Here is a 14,675-nt window from a genome sequence, read left to right on the forward strand (position 1 = left end):
CTGAAGGAAGAGTGAAATGTTTGTTTAAAAAAGCACTTTGGCATATCATAGGTAAAAGGGTTCTAGGTAGATTGCAGGAAAGAAGGTGTATTCATTCTTCCTGGGTTTTGTTAGGTTCCTGGACCAAAAACTTTTAAATTTGTGCACCTAAAGAGGTGCCTACATCTCTATTTAAAGAAATTGCCTGGATGGGAATGGTTGCTGCCAGTTAACTTCCTTGAAAATACAGCCAGCTGAAGTCTCATGATTTTAAGCAATGGTCAGGGTGTCCATGGAGGAAATTTTCAGGGCATTATTAGCAAGAATGTGGCTGACTACTTTCAAAAGCCACCTAGTTCTGCTGTGGTGCTCCACTGATATCTCTGTAACATTCCCTGGTGCTGGGAATGGGCAGGGCCAATGGATGTGTGATCACTTGTGAAGGTGAGGTGAGCTGCTGCCCCATTGCATACTCAGCCAAACTGAACTTCCAGTCTGCAGCCATCTCCACCTGCTCTGGAGATTTCTTTTGATTTATCTTTTTTTCATAGGCACCGATTATGCACACATGGAATGAGTCTGCTTCTTTAGGTCCATTAATTATTACATTCCATTTACATTTTCTGTTTACTTTTTCCCTTCTCTATGGAACCTATTGAAGGTCTGATGATTCAGAATGCTCTGGGAACACTATGTGGCTTTCCTTCTTGTTTGCCCATTGTAACAGAGCTCATTTTTCAGTGGAGGTTTCCCATTATTTCCAGGAAAAATGTGGTCAAACCCATGTACTCCCAAACCTTTTGATCTCCTGAATCCTCTTCATATCCCAGATAAAAAAGTCAGTGATTAAGACAGAGTTCCTAAAAGGACACATAGTCAGGCTTCCCTTTGACCAAAATGGTTTCCCAGTGAATCAAACCTTTCTCAGCTCAGGGGGGGCTCGACAATAGACCCTGAAAAGATGGATAGAGCAATTGTCCTGCTTAGTGATCCACGAAAGGAAAGGGGTCCTTAGTGAAGGGAGACCTACACTAGGTCTGACCTGACACTGCAGGAGTAAGACAATAAAAGGTCAAGGAGACTAACGAGAGGAAAAATCCAGACAATAGGTGCCACAGCCAGCACACAGCTCCTGCCATGCAGACTATGGGGCAGCAACGTTAACTGCCTCAGACATGTGAAGGGGAAGTGAAGCGGAAAGAACTTGAAGTTTCCTTCTTAAGAATTGTGGCCCAGCATCTTCAGGCTTTACCCAGGCCTCACAGAGAGGTCAAAGTGATGCAGTTAGACTCGAGGTGAATGAAAATGAAAAAAATAAAGATTGGGGAGGAGAAAAATGTGGATGTGTTTTAGACCAAATGATGAGGGCAACAAAGTGACTGTGGGGATCTGCAGCAAGTTCCCAAGGCATTTTGAGGGAGGAACCAGAGAAAGCTTTTGCCTAATTCTATTTAAAAAACCCCAACAACTTGATATTGAGGTATGTGAAGACTTGCCACAAAAAAGATTCTTCATTTGCACTCTCTGAATTTCCTCCAAGCCCCCAGCATGTGTTTTTTTCTGTGCGAGAAAGAATCCTGGTCCTTGTGATCCCATCTGGAGACAAAAGGAGGAATCTCTGTGGCTCCTGCATGCATCCCTGTCCTCAATGGCATCTCCATTATCACTTCTTTGTAGCTGGGCCTTGCCCTTGTTAAAGGGAACAGCCCCTTCCTACTTAGCTCAGACAAGCACTCTGAATACCACTTTTGCTTGCAGACACCAAAGGGCCACTCTTAAGTTAACAGCTAACATTTTAAGAGCCTCATTGGAGGACTGGGGAAGAAAATCTCCCTGGGTTGTGTTTGTCATATAAATAGCTGAACTATATTTCCATTTTAAACCATATTTTTCATCTTTTCAATGACCCCATGTTTTGACAACAGACATCATGAGCACTGAATTTTGTCATTTCTGTGACAGGGACTAACAGGTGGAATAAACATCTTCTCATCTGTATAACCAAAATAATGCAGCATTTGAAAATTCAGTGAGTTCAGGTAAGACAACTTGCTTTGCTTTGGAAACTTGCAGAAAAATGACACTTTCCCAACACTGCTAGAAATCAGATTTGGCTGTAGAGAGAAGGAATTGGAGAGGCAGCAATGGTTAAAAGGACTGTGTGTGGAAATTAAACAGTACACCTGGATTTTATTCCCAGGTCAATTGTTGGTTTGCTCTGTGATCCCAGGTAAAGCCCTAGAGCTCTTTCTGCCTCAGCTTCCCTGTCTGGAAATTAAATCCAGCTTCTTAAAGAACTTTTTGGGTCTTGGGTTAGATTATTATTTTCACCTATTTATTTTATTAGACATATATCAAAGGGAGAGAAAATTCAAGGAGCATGTTAGTTGAGGACCAATGTGAATTTCTGCTGGCATTAGACAACTAATGAAAAATTACAATTTAAGAGTAAAGTACTTTTCCTTATTCTGAGATGATGACCGAATTAAAACCAAATTATTTTAAAAGCCATCTCAATTGGAAACTATTAGGTAATTTCTTTGGAGAGTGGAGGAAAAGGTAGACAATATTTCTTCTGCAATTACTGAGTTTTCTTCAACTGAAATGATCTCTTCGCATTCCAGTGATGACCCCAGACACTGATGAAAGCTGTGTGTCTCATCTGACCTCTTGTTTTAAGTTTCCACCTGTGTAACTCTGCATTATTATTATTAACTCTATAGAGCCAATAGATGAGCACAACATTGACAGCAAAAATGAAAGCTGAACCTTTCCTTAAGGAGCTCTCAGTTTATGAAACTTTATTCCCAGAGTTATCTCCATTAGTGCTGGCAGAAATTCTGCTCAAGATCAGACTCTAAAGTGATAAATGTTTTTAAAGCCTATAGAGTTACCAAAGCCCAAGTACAGAAGGAAGGAGGTATTTCTGCTGTGCTGAAGCAGTGAAATTTGTAGGAAAAAAAGAGAAAAGACTGCAATGTCTAGATTTGCTGAACATTTGGTTTCAACCAAGCCAGTCTGATCCGTGAGCTTCATCAGGGGTTCAGGTTTGAGAACTGAACACTTGCTCAAAATGCAGTATCTAAACTATGATTTGAAATCCAGGCAGCTCTCAGTAACAGGAACTGGGTGTTAGGCTGACTCCCTTGGCACCTTGATCCAAAGCCAGGGAGCTTGCTTTGGCTCTGGGAATGTGTAACTGAATGACCAGGATGGAGAAGGTAATGAGTGCTCATAGAGATCTAACCTCAAGTTTTGAGCCCAGCTCCACATACCTTGTTGTTGTGAAGAAAAAAACCACTTGGGATGTCTCTCTGCTGACATTGCAGCACAGACCTGGAGTTTATTTGTGAAGTGAATCTCCCTGTTGCTCCCCTTGCTGTGCTCTGGAGCTCCCAGACTCAATTCTTTTTAGATTCATCCCAACCATGAGGGACCTCAGTTCCAGCAGTTTTTCTGGAAAATCTACGAATTTCAGCAGTCCCCACTTAGTTGTTGTGACAGAGCTTTTGGGCATTTTTCTACAGCACTGCCATGACCACTGATTGCAGGGGAACACCATGGATTTCAGCTGGAGATTGACTCTCTCCACCCTGTTGTCTTGCAGATGATTTTCCTTCTCATAGAAATGTTTCATCTGCCCTCTTCTTGGTTTCTCAGAATTAGGGCCATGGCCCAAATCTTCTTAACTGCCACACATACTCCAAATGTGATTCATCCATCTAAATGCAAGGTAGGTGTATGCCTAAAACCAAATGAATCATGTTGTAGAAGTGTCTTTTTTTTTTTTTTTTTTTTTTTTCCATTGACTGTAGCTCAAATATAATGAAGACCAGCTCAGGTCTGGTGGAATAACTCCCATGGCACGTGCCTATTATCTCCATTTTCCACGTTATGTCTTAGAGGTTTATTAAGCACTTCACAAGACCTTGAAGGGAATAGTATCTCTTCTAATCATTCTGCTGGCCAGGTTTTTACAGTAGGTGTGGCTTTGTATCACAGTTTGTGATTAAAAAAAAATAAAAAGGTCTTCACACAGGTGCAGTTCACATAGAAAAATAAGGAATCTGGGCTCCTTCTCTGTAGCTGATCAGGACCCCTGTGAAGCTCCCTTCTGATCCTCTTGATTTTTAATTGAGTTTAATTAGCCATTGAAATAATTTCCTAAAGTTTGTAGTGTATTTTCCCTCACTGGAACATTTTAAATCAAGATGGTATCTTTTTCCAAAGGATGTGCTCCCATTCAAACAGGGATTGAATTCCAGGGGACTCGGGCAGCTGATGTGCTCACAGCTCACAGCTTTTTCAGTCTGTAGATACCTAAATATTTGACACTGGAAGTACAAAGCTCTCTGTAGTAAATTAAAACATGCTCCTGGAAGGGTTGATTCCCTCAGGAGCAGTGTGATGAGACTCACAGGATGTAGTTTCAAACATTTGCCTGAAGCTCAGGAAACCTGGAGAGATTCTTGGGGTGCCTTGCACAGGGACAGGAGTTGGACTTGATGATCCTGATGGTCCCTTCCAACTCAGCATATTAAACCTTGAGCTTAACCTACCAGAATTTTCTTCACTTATTCCATGTTCGTGTTTAATTCTGTTTTCCAAATCCTCCCAAAGAATAACATGGATGAATTAAAGACTCACAAAATTATTTTGTAGAGGTGAAGAGATAGAACCTTTTATATATTTCAAAAGCTGTGCTTCATGTTTCAAGATGGAAGATTTTATTAATCAAAATAGAAAATTGATACCTGGGACCCAAGATGTAACATTTTATCCCAGATGGATCTGAGGATAACTGAACATTTTGGTATAGTAAGTCATAAATTTGGGCCAGATACCACAATTAGTCTACTCTAGACTGGCTTGATGTCAGTGTAAGTGCTATATATAGATCAGCTACAAAATTAGGTAATTTTTAGAAGGAGATGTATTATCTCAGAATATTCCATGATTTATAGGGCTCCTACAAAGCCATACCCCAAACCTGTAGTGAAGCAATGTGCCAGTCTAACTGCATTTTATCCAAAAAGCAGAAAGCAGTAACAGCAGCAGAATTAACCTCACAGTTCTGTCCTGGTGTGTAAGGAAGCAAAAGGAGGGAATGTTTTCCTGCAGCTGAACACGACTGTATAAATTGTTTCAATAACACAATCTTCTCCACCAGCTTTTGGCCAACGCCTGACATGAATATCACTTTCAGAATTATCCTGACTATTGTAGAACAATTCCTGTTGATCAGACAACCTGTGAGGTGGGCAGCACCATATCCACCATCTCAGCTCTTCTCAGATGTCTCCTGACGTTGTGGTCCAGCGGAAAAACAAGACCAGGTAGGACAGCAGACTTGGCAGTGTAGAGGTGAATTACTCACATCCCTGCTCACACTCACCATTCCTGTTTGGTCCTCATTCATCTGCTTGATTTTTTACCCATTTTCTCTGCTCAGTTCCCCATGGCTGCCCCTTTGCTTGCTGGTTTTAGGATCAGCTCTCCCATTTGTTGCTGTCACGACGTGTGACACCTTTCCCGATCGTTTGAACTTCTGTAGCACCTTCTGCTTCCTCCTGTCCAGGTTCTTTATGTGCACTAACAAGTGAAACATCTCAATAACCTTGTGAGGCAAGGATGGCTCTGTCTGCTTTCCATGTAGGTCAGCCACGCTGGGATAGGTTACAGTTCATGACTTGCCCAGGGTTACACAGGAAATGTGTGGCAGAACTCGGAATGGAAACCAGATTTCACGCTCTCCTGCCTTAACAACAAGGTTGTCCTTTCTCTTTGTGAGCCTTTTGAGCAGTTCATATGGATCTAGGCATATGTTTCAAATGAGGTAAATTTCCATGAACTTACTGTTTTGAACAAAAGGGGATGTGGAAATGACAAAGGGCTAAATTACAGAAAAAATGGCAAAAGCTGCTTGGAGATTTGCATACATGGTCACAGTAGTTGTGTACATAAATAACTGATTGATTACATCCATAACTGTAGGAACTGTGCATGAAATTTTCTGAAAAGTTAGACCAAAATGATTTGAAGGGCAACTGGAGAAAAGAAGAAGGAAAAAGTTTAATGTAATACATGTGCACAGTGAGAACGGGCTTGAGCCATAAGGGGTGTTGTAATGGGTGTAGTTCTGGTGTGTGCAGTTCACGGATGATGCTGCACACACAGTCACCCAGATAAACTGCTTCAACCTGTGTTGTATCTTACATTTTCCTGTGTTGGCTGAACAGTGGTTTTCCTCTCATGTTACCTAAGAGATTAAGTAGTTATGCTCATCACTTTTTGCATAATTCGTTAATATTCTCTTTTTAAAACAAGCACAATTAGAAAGTCTTCTGATTTTTAAGACTGTTTTCCATATACCAATGGTTTGTCAATTACACTTTGTGATAATTAGAACTTTATTAGTTAATGGTGCTAAGATTCACTGACCACAGTGGCACAAAGAGATCTCCTCAGTGTCCTTCAGATGTCCCCTGAAGAACTCAATGCATACCTCAATATACTGCTTACCAAAATAAAAAGGTATGGAAAACTTGCCTTTGGAAAGACACAGTCACAGAAAACTCCAGCAATTTTTCTTTGAGGGGCACTTTCCCAGGCAGCTGTTTCCTCAGCTAGAGAGCAGGAAGTGTTCAGTGTCAGATATTTGGGACATCTTGCTGGCATCTCAAAACAGAGCTGTGGTGCTTTACACCAAGAGTGGGTCTGGCTGGTAGCTTTCAAGGTGGCAAAAGGCAATGTTTTCATTTGCAGAATGTCTGACAGACAGATGGAGAGAAGGGCCTTTAAGCCTGGAGGTCCTCAGTGCTATGTTTATGAGGGCTTTTTTTTGCTTCATTGAGTCCATTCCTTGCTGATTTGATAATGAGAATAAAGTGTGCTGTTAGCAGCTCCTGAGCAACACGCTGCAAATTTATTAAAATGAAAAATCTTTAACAGGAATTGAAAGGAAATCATTGATTTATGGCAGGATCTTCAGCTAACCGTGGATTAATTAAAAAACAATACAGAGATGAGCATGGGTCGAGAGGTGAGAAAAAAATTGAATTTTGCCAGGAGCAGGATTGTGACTGGACTCAGGCATGTGGGTGGAGTGATAATAACACCTGGCCATCTGCATGCAGTGCAAAAAACCCTGTTGGCAAATGCTGAGATGTTATAAATAAAATAGAACTGCCAAAGTATCAGCAGCTGCTCTGGAGATGTTGTTCAGAATCAAACACACACGTAATTCTCTTACATCACCCATACAGGTGTATTTTTGTCCTATTTATTGAGCTAAGGCAACATGAAGGTAATCAGGCAACACTGTACAGCCAGCATGTTTTAGGAGTTATGATTGATATCTCTTGGCTCCAGGAAAGAAAACACAGAGGCAAAGCTTTATCTGCAGGTACAGTGGTGGGAGCAATAGTGCTGCTCAGAGGAAAGAGGGCAGCTACAGGCAATCCTCAGCCACCCAGACCACTGCTGACAGGCAGGGCACATTCATGAACTAAAATCTGGGACAGTCTGAGAGAAAAAATAAAAGGGAGAAAGATGATGGAAGAGTAGAAGGGAGAAGGAATGCCCTCTCTTCTCCTCCCTTGTTCCTGTTTTCTTCTAGGAAGGTATTTAATGTGCTCCCTGTCCCACTGCAAGGTTGCACAAGCATTGCATAAACCTCACAGGTGTGCAAACACTCACATGCAGCCCCCTGCCAAAGGGGGAGCAGGCAGCAGGCACTATGAACTTATCACCCACCTTATATTTTAGTTATATTCCTGCTCTTTGCTTCCTTTCTCTAGGGTAGAAGAAAGAGGTGTGGGGTGCAGATGAGCTTTTTGGTCTCAGGCCTTTAGTGCAAGTCCTGCATCCCTATGTGCCATCATTTTTTTTTTTCAAATAGATTTCTTCAGCTAATCTGTAATTTTTTTTGCCAGTAATGAAGTATCATGCAGATCTGTAGGAAGCTGAAGTCCTGAAGCTGTTGGCAGAGGATCTGAGGCTGGTGTGGAGAGCAGAGCAGCTGCCCAGCTTCTGCATCCTCACCAGACAGCTTCAACAAGGAGGTATGGATCATGTATGCCAGGGAATGGAAATGTTACCATGTCATAAAATGTGGGTTCTTTCTCATGCTGTAGTGATGGTTTCACTTTGTGGACTAAACATGGGCTTTCTTAATTATCCAATTCATTTAATTTGTAGAGTGGAGGATTTTATGGAGTCGGGTATTGTGGCTGTGTTGGTGAGGCAGTAATAATTCAGAGCCACAGTTATGAAGTGCTATTTAGTGGTGGTGGGTTTATACTTTGGGTTATTGTGTGCATTTATTTTTTTTTAATGGTTTTGCAATTATTTATATTGGTAACAGTCAGTTTACAAAGATAATTTTATTGTTGTGTTCATGCTAAAGAACCATACAGTTTGCAGAACAATTAGAGGAGATGTTTTTCTCTATAAGCTACCTGATCATTCAAACATAAACATGTAGGCTGTTTGCAATAGGAAAACAGTGAAATACACTTAATAACTAAGGTCAAGAAGTTGTATTTTACCAGGGGGAACTAGAGCTAGTGAGCTCTAACTGTTCACCCAATCTCTCGTGCACTTTAATAGTGAATCTCCCAGAAAACTTGTATCAGGGAAAGGTGAATTACCATGGAAGCCCCAAGGAACAATTTTATATTGGACAAGTGGTAAGAGAGCTGCCAGAACCTCTTGGTTTTGCTTCACTTTAATTTAATCCTGTCATGCTCATTGCTCTGGTACCAGAGCACCTCATCTATCACTACCTGAGCATACAGAGTCTTGATTTTTAGATCTGGAATGACCAGTGACACTTCCTCTCATTCCAGAGAACCTCGTTGATGTCTCTTAACCCATCCCATGGATATATTTGGCCTTCTTTAGTATATAGTCCAACTTTGGTGTTTCTCACAGAGTCACAGAAAAGGTGAGGCTGGAAGGGCCTCTGAAGGTCATTTTGTCCAAACACCCTCTTCAAGCAAAGTCATTTAGAGCAGGCTGCCCAGGATGTGTCCAGGCAGCTTTTGAGTAGCCTCAAGGATGGCAACTCCACAATGCCATCCTCACTTCTAGAGTAGAAACTTGTGATCATAAATCCTTCTGCAGGTTCAGTAAAAAAAAATAAATACTTTTTTCCAAATCTTTGCATCCTGTTAACTTACCCCATGAGAGTTCCAAGCTACTGGAGCAATATGAATAAATTCCAGGATAAGCAACTACAGGCAAGAGTTTAAAATCTTTTAAAAGGTATAGAAACACAAGCCCTGGTGAAAATTACTGTGATTCAAAACACCATTCATTAACTGCCATCAAGGATACTACACTGGAGCCCAAAAGCAGAACATCTTTATCCAGGCAGCACACTACTGGACCCAGGAATCCTGTTCTATGGCTCCACTGCTCCAGGGAGAGTGAACTCATTTCCAGACAGCTCAGGTTTCCCTGTGCCATGTCCTGCTGCAGGAATTTCTTTGGTGTCCTTGAAAATATTTTCCTTTAGTCATAAGTAATGAGACTTTTGGAATGCTGAGGAATTGCAGTAACACTGAAATCAGCATCAAACTTCAGTGCCCTCCATGCCCTCCCCCCACCCCATTGTATTCTAAAAAGGTAGAATTAGGGTTGTCAGGGAATATTTGGGGCATTTTGGAATATTAACATAATGGTGATGAAAATAGAAAAAGGGGGAACTTGGTGTGATCAGTTTCACTTGGCTAGCAAAAAAACTACTCACTGAACTCATCTTGAGAACTTTCTCCTTGAGTTGGATGATCCCAGCAGTGGAAAAAAGGCACTTTTGGAACCAGCAGAGGGAAGTTTACACAGATGGTATGAGAGAACTGGCATTGTGCTTGGAGATGTGGTGGGGCAGAGAAAGAGCTGCCCTAAATAGAAGGGACAGGATGCTGGGTTTAATTTAGAAATGCTGTTGGCATTTTTTTTTTTACTGGAATGAAGGGAGCCATGAGTCTGCAAATGAAACAACCCAAACCCTTCACCACAATCATGGAGTGTAGAAAAGTGCAGTGGGTTGGCATTTCTAGGCTTTGATTATTTTTTTTCTCTTGGTCTTGCCAGACTCTGCAGTCCTTTGTCACCTATTTAGTTGGTTAAAGATAGCTTTTAAAGTACAAAATGTCAGCCTGAACTGAATATTGAAGCTGCAAAGATTTTACAAAAATTCCAGCCATTCCTTTGGTTTAGCAACTGCAGAGCTCTCACAACTGTTATCATTTGTAGTGGTCACAAGGAAGTGACATTGTCCAGTAAAAAAAACCATCCCAGAAGTGAAGCCACTTACCAAGGACATAACTTAGGCTTTGGTTTGACAGCTTTTTTCCTACTTGACATGAATTAACCCAGTTCAGTTGCTTGTTAGAGGCATTTGAAGGTGTTTGGGGTTTTTTAGAGTAAGAGAGAAAGTATTTGCTAATACATCATCCTTCTTGTGTATGATAATGTGCTCTCTCATAAAACTACTGGAAGAACAGAGAAATATGGTTAGTAACTCCTTGATAAAGCTGGATTAAGATTGTGCTTTATTTATGTTAGCAATAATCATTGTGGTTTAGTGGCATTTGAAACAGCTGGAACCTTCTGTTTCAGCTGATGTTTTGATATGTAATTTTTTTTCTTGGACTTCGGTCCTGATTTTCTGGTCTGTGTGAAAGAGGCAAACCATTTATGTATCTCAGAGGAGTGCTTTTAATTTAGGAATTTAGAGAATTATCAAAGGTGGTTATTTTAATCTCTGCCACTCATTCAGATGCCTCAGTCACTAAGGCCAGGTTAGAAAATAGAGTTAGGAACCTAAATTGGTACAGAAGTCAAATTCAAGTAGGAAGGAAGAAAGGAAGAAAAGAAAGGAAGGGAAGAAAAGAAAGGAAGGGAAGGGAAGGAAGGGAAGGAAGGAAGGGAAGGAAGGAAGGAAGGAAGGAAGGAAGGAAGGAAGGAAGGAAGGAAGGAAGGAAGGAAGGAAGGAAGGAAGGAAGGAAGGAAGGAAGGAAGGAAGGAAGGAAGGAAGGAAGGAAGGAAGGAAGGAAGGAAGGAAGGAAGGAAGGAAGGAAGGAAGGAAGGAAAACGAAGAAAGAGGAAAGAAAGGAAGAAAGAGGAAATAAAGGAAGAAAGAGGAAATAAAGGAAGAAAGGAAGGAAGGAGTAAAGGAAGGAAGGGAGAAAGGGAAGGAAGGAAGAAAGGGAAGGAAGAAGGAAAGGAAGGAAGGAAGGAAAAGAAAGGAAGGACGGAAAAGAAAGGAAGAAAGCAGGAAATGAAAAAAGAAGGAAGAAAGGAGGAAATTAAGGAAGAAAGGGAAGGAAGGAAGGAGGAAATGAAGGAAGGAAGGGAAGGAAGGAAATAAGGAAATAAAGGCAAAAAGGAAGAAAAGAAAGAAAGGAAGAAAGGAGTAATTGAAGGAAGGAAGGAAGCAAGCAAGCCAGCCCTGGAAGAACTAGCAATAAGTGTATTTCTTGCTTTATGTGTTCTCCAGTCATGACTTAGGATTTACATAAAATATTAATGGTGCATTTTCTCCTTGTACTTGGGATAATGGCACTAGGAAGTGGCTCTGCTCCTTCTTTTTTCTGAGAGATCCTAGGGTGAAGTGGTGAATATCTCTGTCAGATCTTGTACCCAAGGCGCTCAGGAGTCCCTGGGAGATTAGAGAGTGGGTGTGAAGGGTGATGTCCCAGGAACCACCCTGCCCCTGTGCTCTGTGCTAAATTGCTGGAAGGCACTTTGCTGATACTGGGTCTGGAGTGAGGGCTGGAGAGACTTGGGGCTGAGCAGGCAGAGGGGAAGGTGGCATGAAAGGGAAGCAGTCAAAAGGAAGTGCATAGCTATCAGCACTGATGTCTGTGTCTGTGTAAGCAGTTAATCGATAAGGTTTCAGGAGATAAGTTCTACCAATAAAATTCCTTCTCTTTAGGCACTACAAATGGTTTCCTTTGTTAAGGTCTTTACATCAGCTCCTGACAGCATCAGTCCTCTGCAGTGCCTTGGCATGCAGGTTTCATGTCAGGATCCCCTGAAAGGCTCAGCTCTGCCTCTTAACCCCCAGCCCAGAACCCTCAACATCTGGGTTTGGTTCTTAAGAGTTGTCACTTTTCTTTCAGATGCAAATTTTGTAACTATTGCCCAAGAATTTGTCACCCTGAGCTGCAGCTCTAAGCCAGACAGAGCTGAATCTCCTGTAGAAGAGATTGTTGGCCACAGTGTGGATGGAATAACAGGCACCCAACTCTCCTCTAATTTGGGGAATCTTAGGTCAGTGGGAATTTATGCCTCTCCAGCCCCAAATGTGTTGTGATTGCTGTGTGAAACTGTTGAACAGTAGCTGGAATAAAACTCTAGGAAAATCCAAATCCCACTTTCATTTCATCATGGACCTGAGGTTTGACCCTAAGACTTTGAATATCTTCAGAAAGCAAAGCTCATGAAAAAATGCTCTAACCAAAACTTTTCATTTTTGGGGAATGTCTTATGGTTGAGTTTTATTTCCACTTCTAAAGAAAGCACTAAAACAATCCAGGAAGCTATTAGAAAGCATGATTATGACTACATTAATTGTTGGTCAGTCAAGTGATTTGTTTGAATAAAAGCAAAAGAGTTCATTTAGATTTCAATTTGAAATAGTATGAGAAATAGGAAAAAAAATTGCAATGCAAAATTTAAAATTTCATTCTGAAAAAGTGGCATTTAATGTTCAGTTAGCTGATTCTTTTCTAAAGGAACATTAGTCAAGATAATACAGATGTTTTTTTTTTAATGAATCTGCAGTTTCCTACAGTTTAAATGTTACTGACCTGTACTTAAAATACTGACCTGTACCTAACACTGTATTAAAATGGGGACATAATCTCAATTATTTCAATGTTGCTAGAGAATCTATAGTATCCAAAAATGTCTGAAACAGATAAAGGTTTGTGGGTTTTTTCTGGATGAGCCTGAGTATTTGTATGGAAAAAAAAATATGATGTAGAATTCTTTATCAGATGATGATTTTAAACTCAACTGGAACAATCCAGAAAACTGTGTTAATTCTGACAGTCTGTTGTAGCTCACTTTTATTTTCATATCCTAAGTCTAAGGAAACCTCTCAAATATTTCCTGGCTGACTGAAACAGTATCAGAGCAGAGCACACATTTGTTGATGAGCTAAATGCTGTTCTCTGGTTAACTCCAGCTGCAGCTGTTTGCATTTTTTGCCATTGATTTGCATTGCAGTCTCAGTCCAGCTCTGCTCCCTCCTGCCTGACAGGAAGAGAGAAATCAGTCCCTGGTATTGATGGAGACCCAGTGGCTCCCTTGGGAAGCTCTTTTTCTGTAGCAGTAATGAAGCTCAGGAGTAGCTGCTTGGAATCAATGGAAATTAAATGTGGATAATAGGCATTAATTGAGCATTTATTGGAAATAATTTAAATTATGTATAGTTGTGACTTAGTTAATGGAAATTAATGACTACTGTTTGGGTATAAGCAGAACTGCTGGAGTGTAATGAAGGTCAATATAAGCAGTTAAAAATGGTTGAGCTAAGGAAGTACTTATTGATGTCAATGATCTTCAGTATTTCCCATCAGAAATATAATACTGGCTGTATTGCTGTGCACTTAATATAGAATACAGGGATAAATACATTTATAATAATATTATAAATGTAAAGTGTCACTAATCTGGTAACTTGCTACACCAGTTATTGAAATAATTAATGAAGAAGATCATGTTTAATTATAGTCTTGTATTTACAAACTGAAACTGAGGCTGTTACTGATTAAAAGAGGTGCCATAGTGCAGGCTTTTCTAACCCTCCAACTATATTGCTCTTGAATTTCATACACTGTAACTTAGATTTTTACATCTGATTTGAATTACTTGAACGTCTTAAAGACGTGTTCCAACCAGATGTGAGAAATGGCTTTGGCTTGGAAAGTTTCAAAGAAGGACCACCAAATAATGAGGAAAAAAACAACTCTATTATTTTTTCACCTACACCTTCAGCAGGGGGAAGAAAAAAAAAGTATCTCAATTTATTAATATGACTTGGGGTCCTGTCAGGAAAATGTTCTCTACCTGCAAAGTATTTTTCTCATTTTACCAGCCTAAGGTTACATACTGGACTTGATAAAACTCTGTAATTGCAGGAATTAAACACTTCTGTACATAGCATTACAATTTGCTGCTCTTTATGCATGTTCTGTCTCAAAGCCAGGGCCTTAACTATGCAGAATTTCTGCTAGTTAAGCTCTGCTGGATGAACTAACTACAATAATTGGCTGTACTGATAGAATACATGCATTCTAGTTAACTCTACCAAACCCATTTTTGTTTCTCTTTTTTTTTTTTTTTTTTTTTGTCATTAAACTTTTAGATTTTCTTACTTAATTTAGTTGTATTTTAAAAATGTTTAAATTTAATTCAAGTATTCCACTTAATGTGAAGATATTACCTCTTTAAGAGGAAGATGAGGTCATGTACTACTTTTGTGCCACATTTGTTTTGTTGTCTTTACTTGATGGAAGTGCTTTATCTCTCAGAATTGGCTTTGTGTTGCAAAATTATAAGGATTAAAGACATTCCAGTTCCTGAAATATTCTGTGACTTGTAGAGAAAGCCCCCTATTCCTCTGAATTCTCATCAGCAAACTGCTAGAAATCAACCACAAAAAGAGCATGAAAAAAAGC

The 14,675-nt window shown here is 40.3% G+C and overlaps 1 long non-coding RNA gene across 1 annotated transcript; it reads left to right on the plus strand.

Annotated features, from left to right (window-relative positions):
- The first annotated feature begins 341 nt into the window (after nucleotides 1-341).
- On the plus strand, nucleotides 342-8,475 carry LOC139804620 (uncharacterized). Its single transcript, XR_011729455.1, has 4 exons — nucleotides 342-2,018; nucleotides 3,587-3,712; nucleotides 5,186-5,315; nucleotides 7,914-8,475. It is a non-coding gene; the product is annotated as an uncharacterized lncRNA (long non-coding RNA).
- Nucleotides 8,476-14,675: the final 6,200 nt, after the last annotated feature.

The sequence above is a fragment of the Heliangelus exortis genome, chromosome 18 (assembly GCF_036169615.1).
Source record: "Heliangelus exortis chromosome 18, bHelExo1.hap1, whole genome shotgun sequence".
In the NCBI taxonomy this organism is placed as follows: domain Eukaryota; kingdom Metazoa; phylum Chordata; class Aves; order Apodiformes; family Trochilidae; genus Heliangelus; species Heliangelus exortis.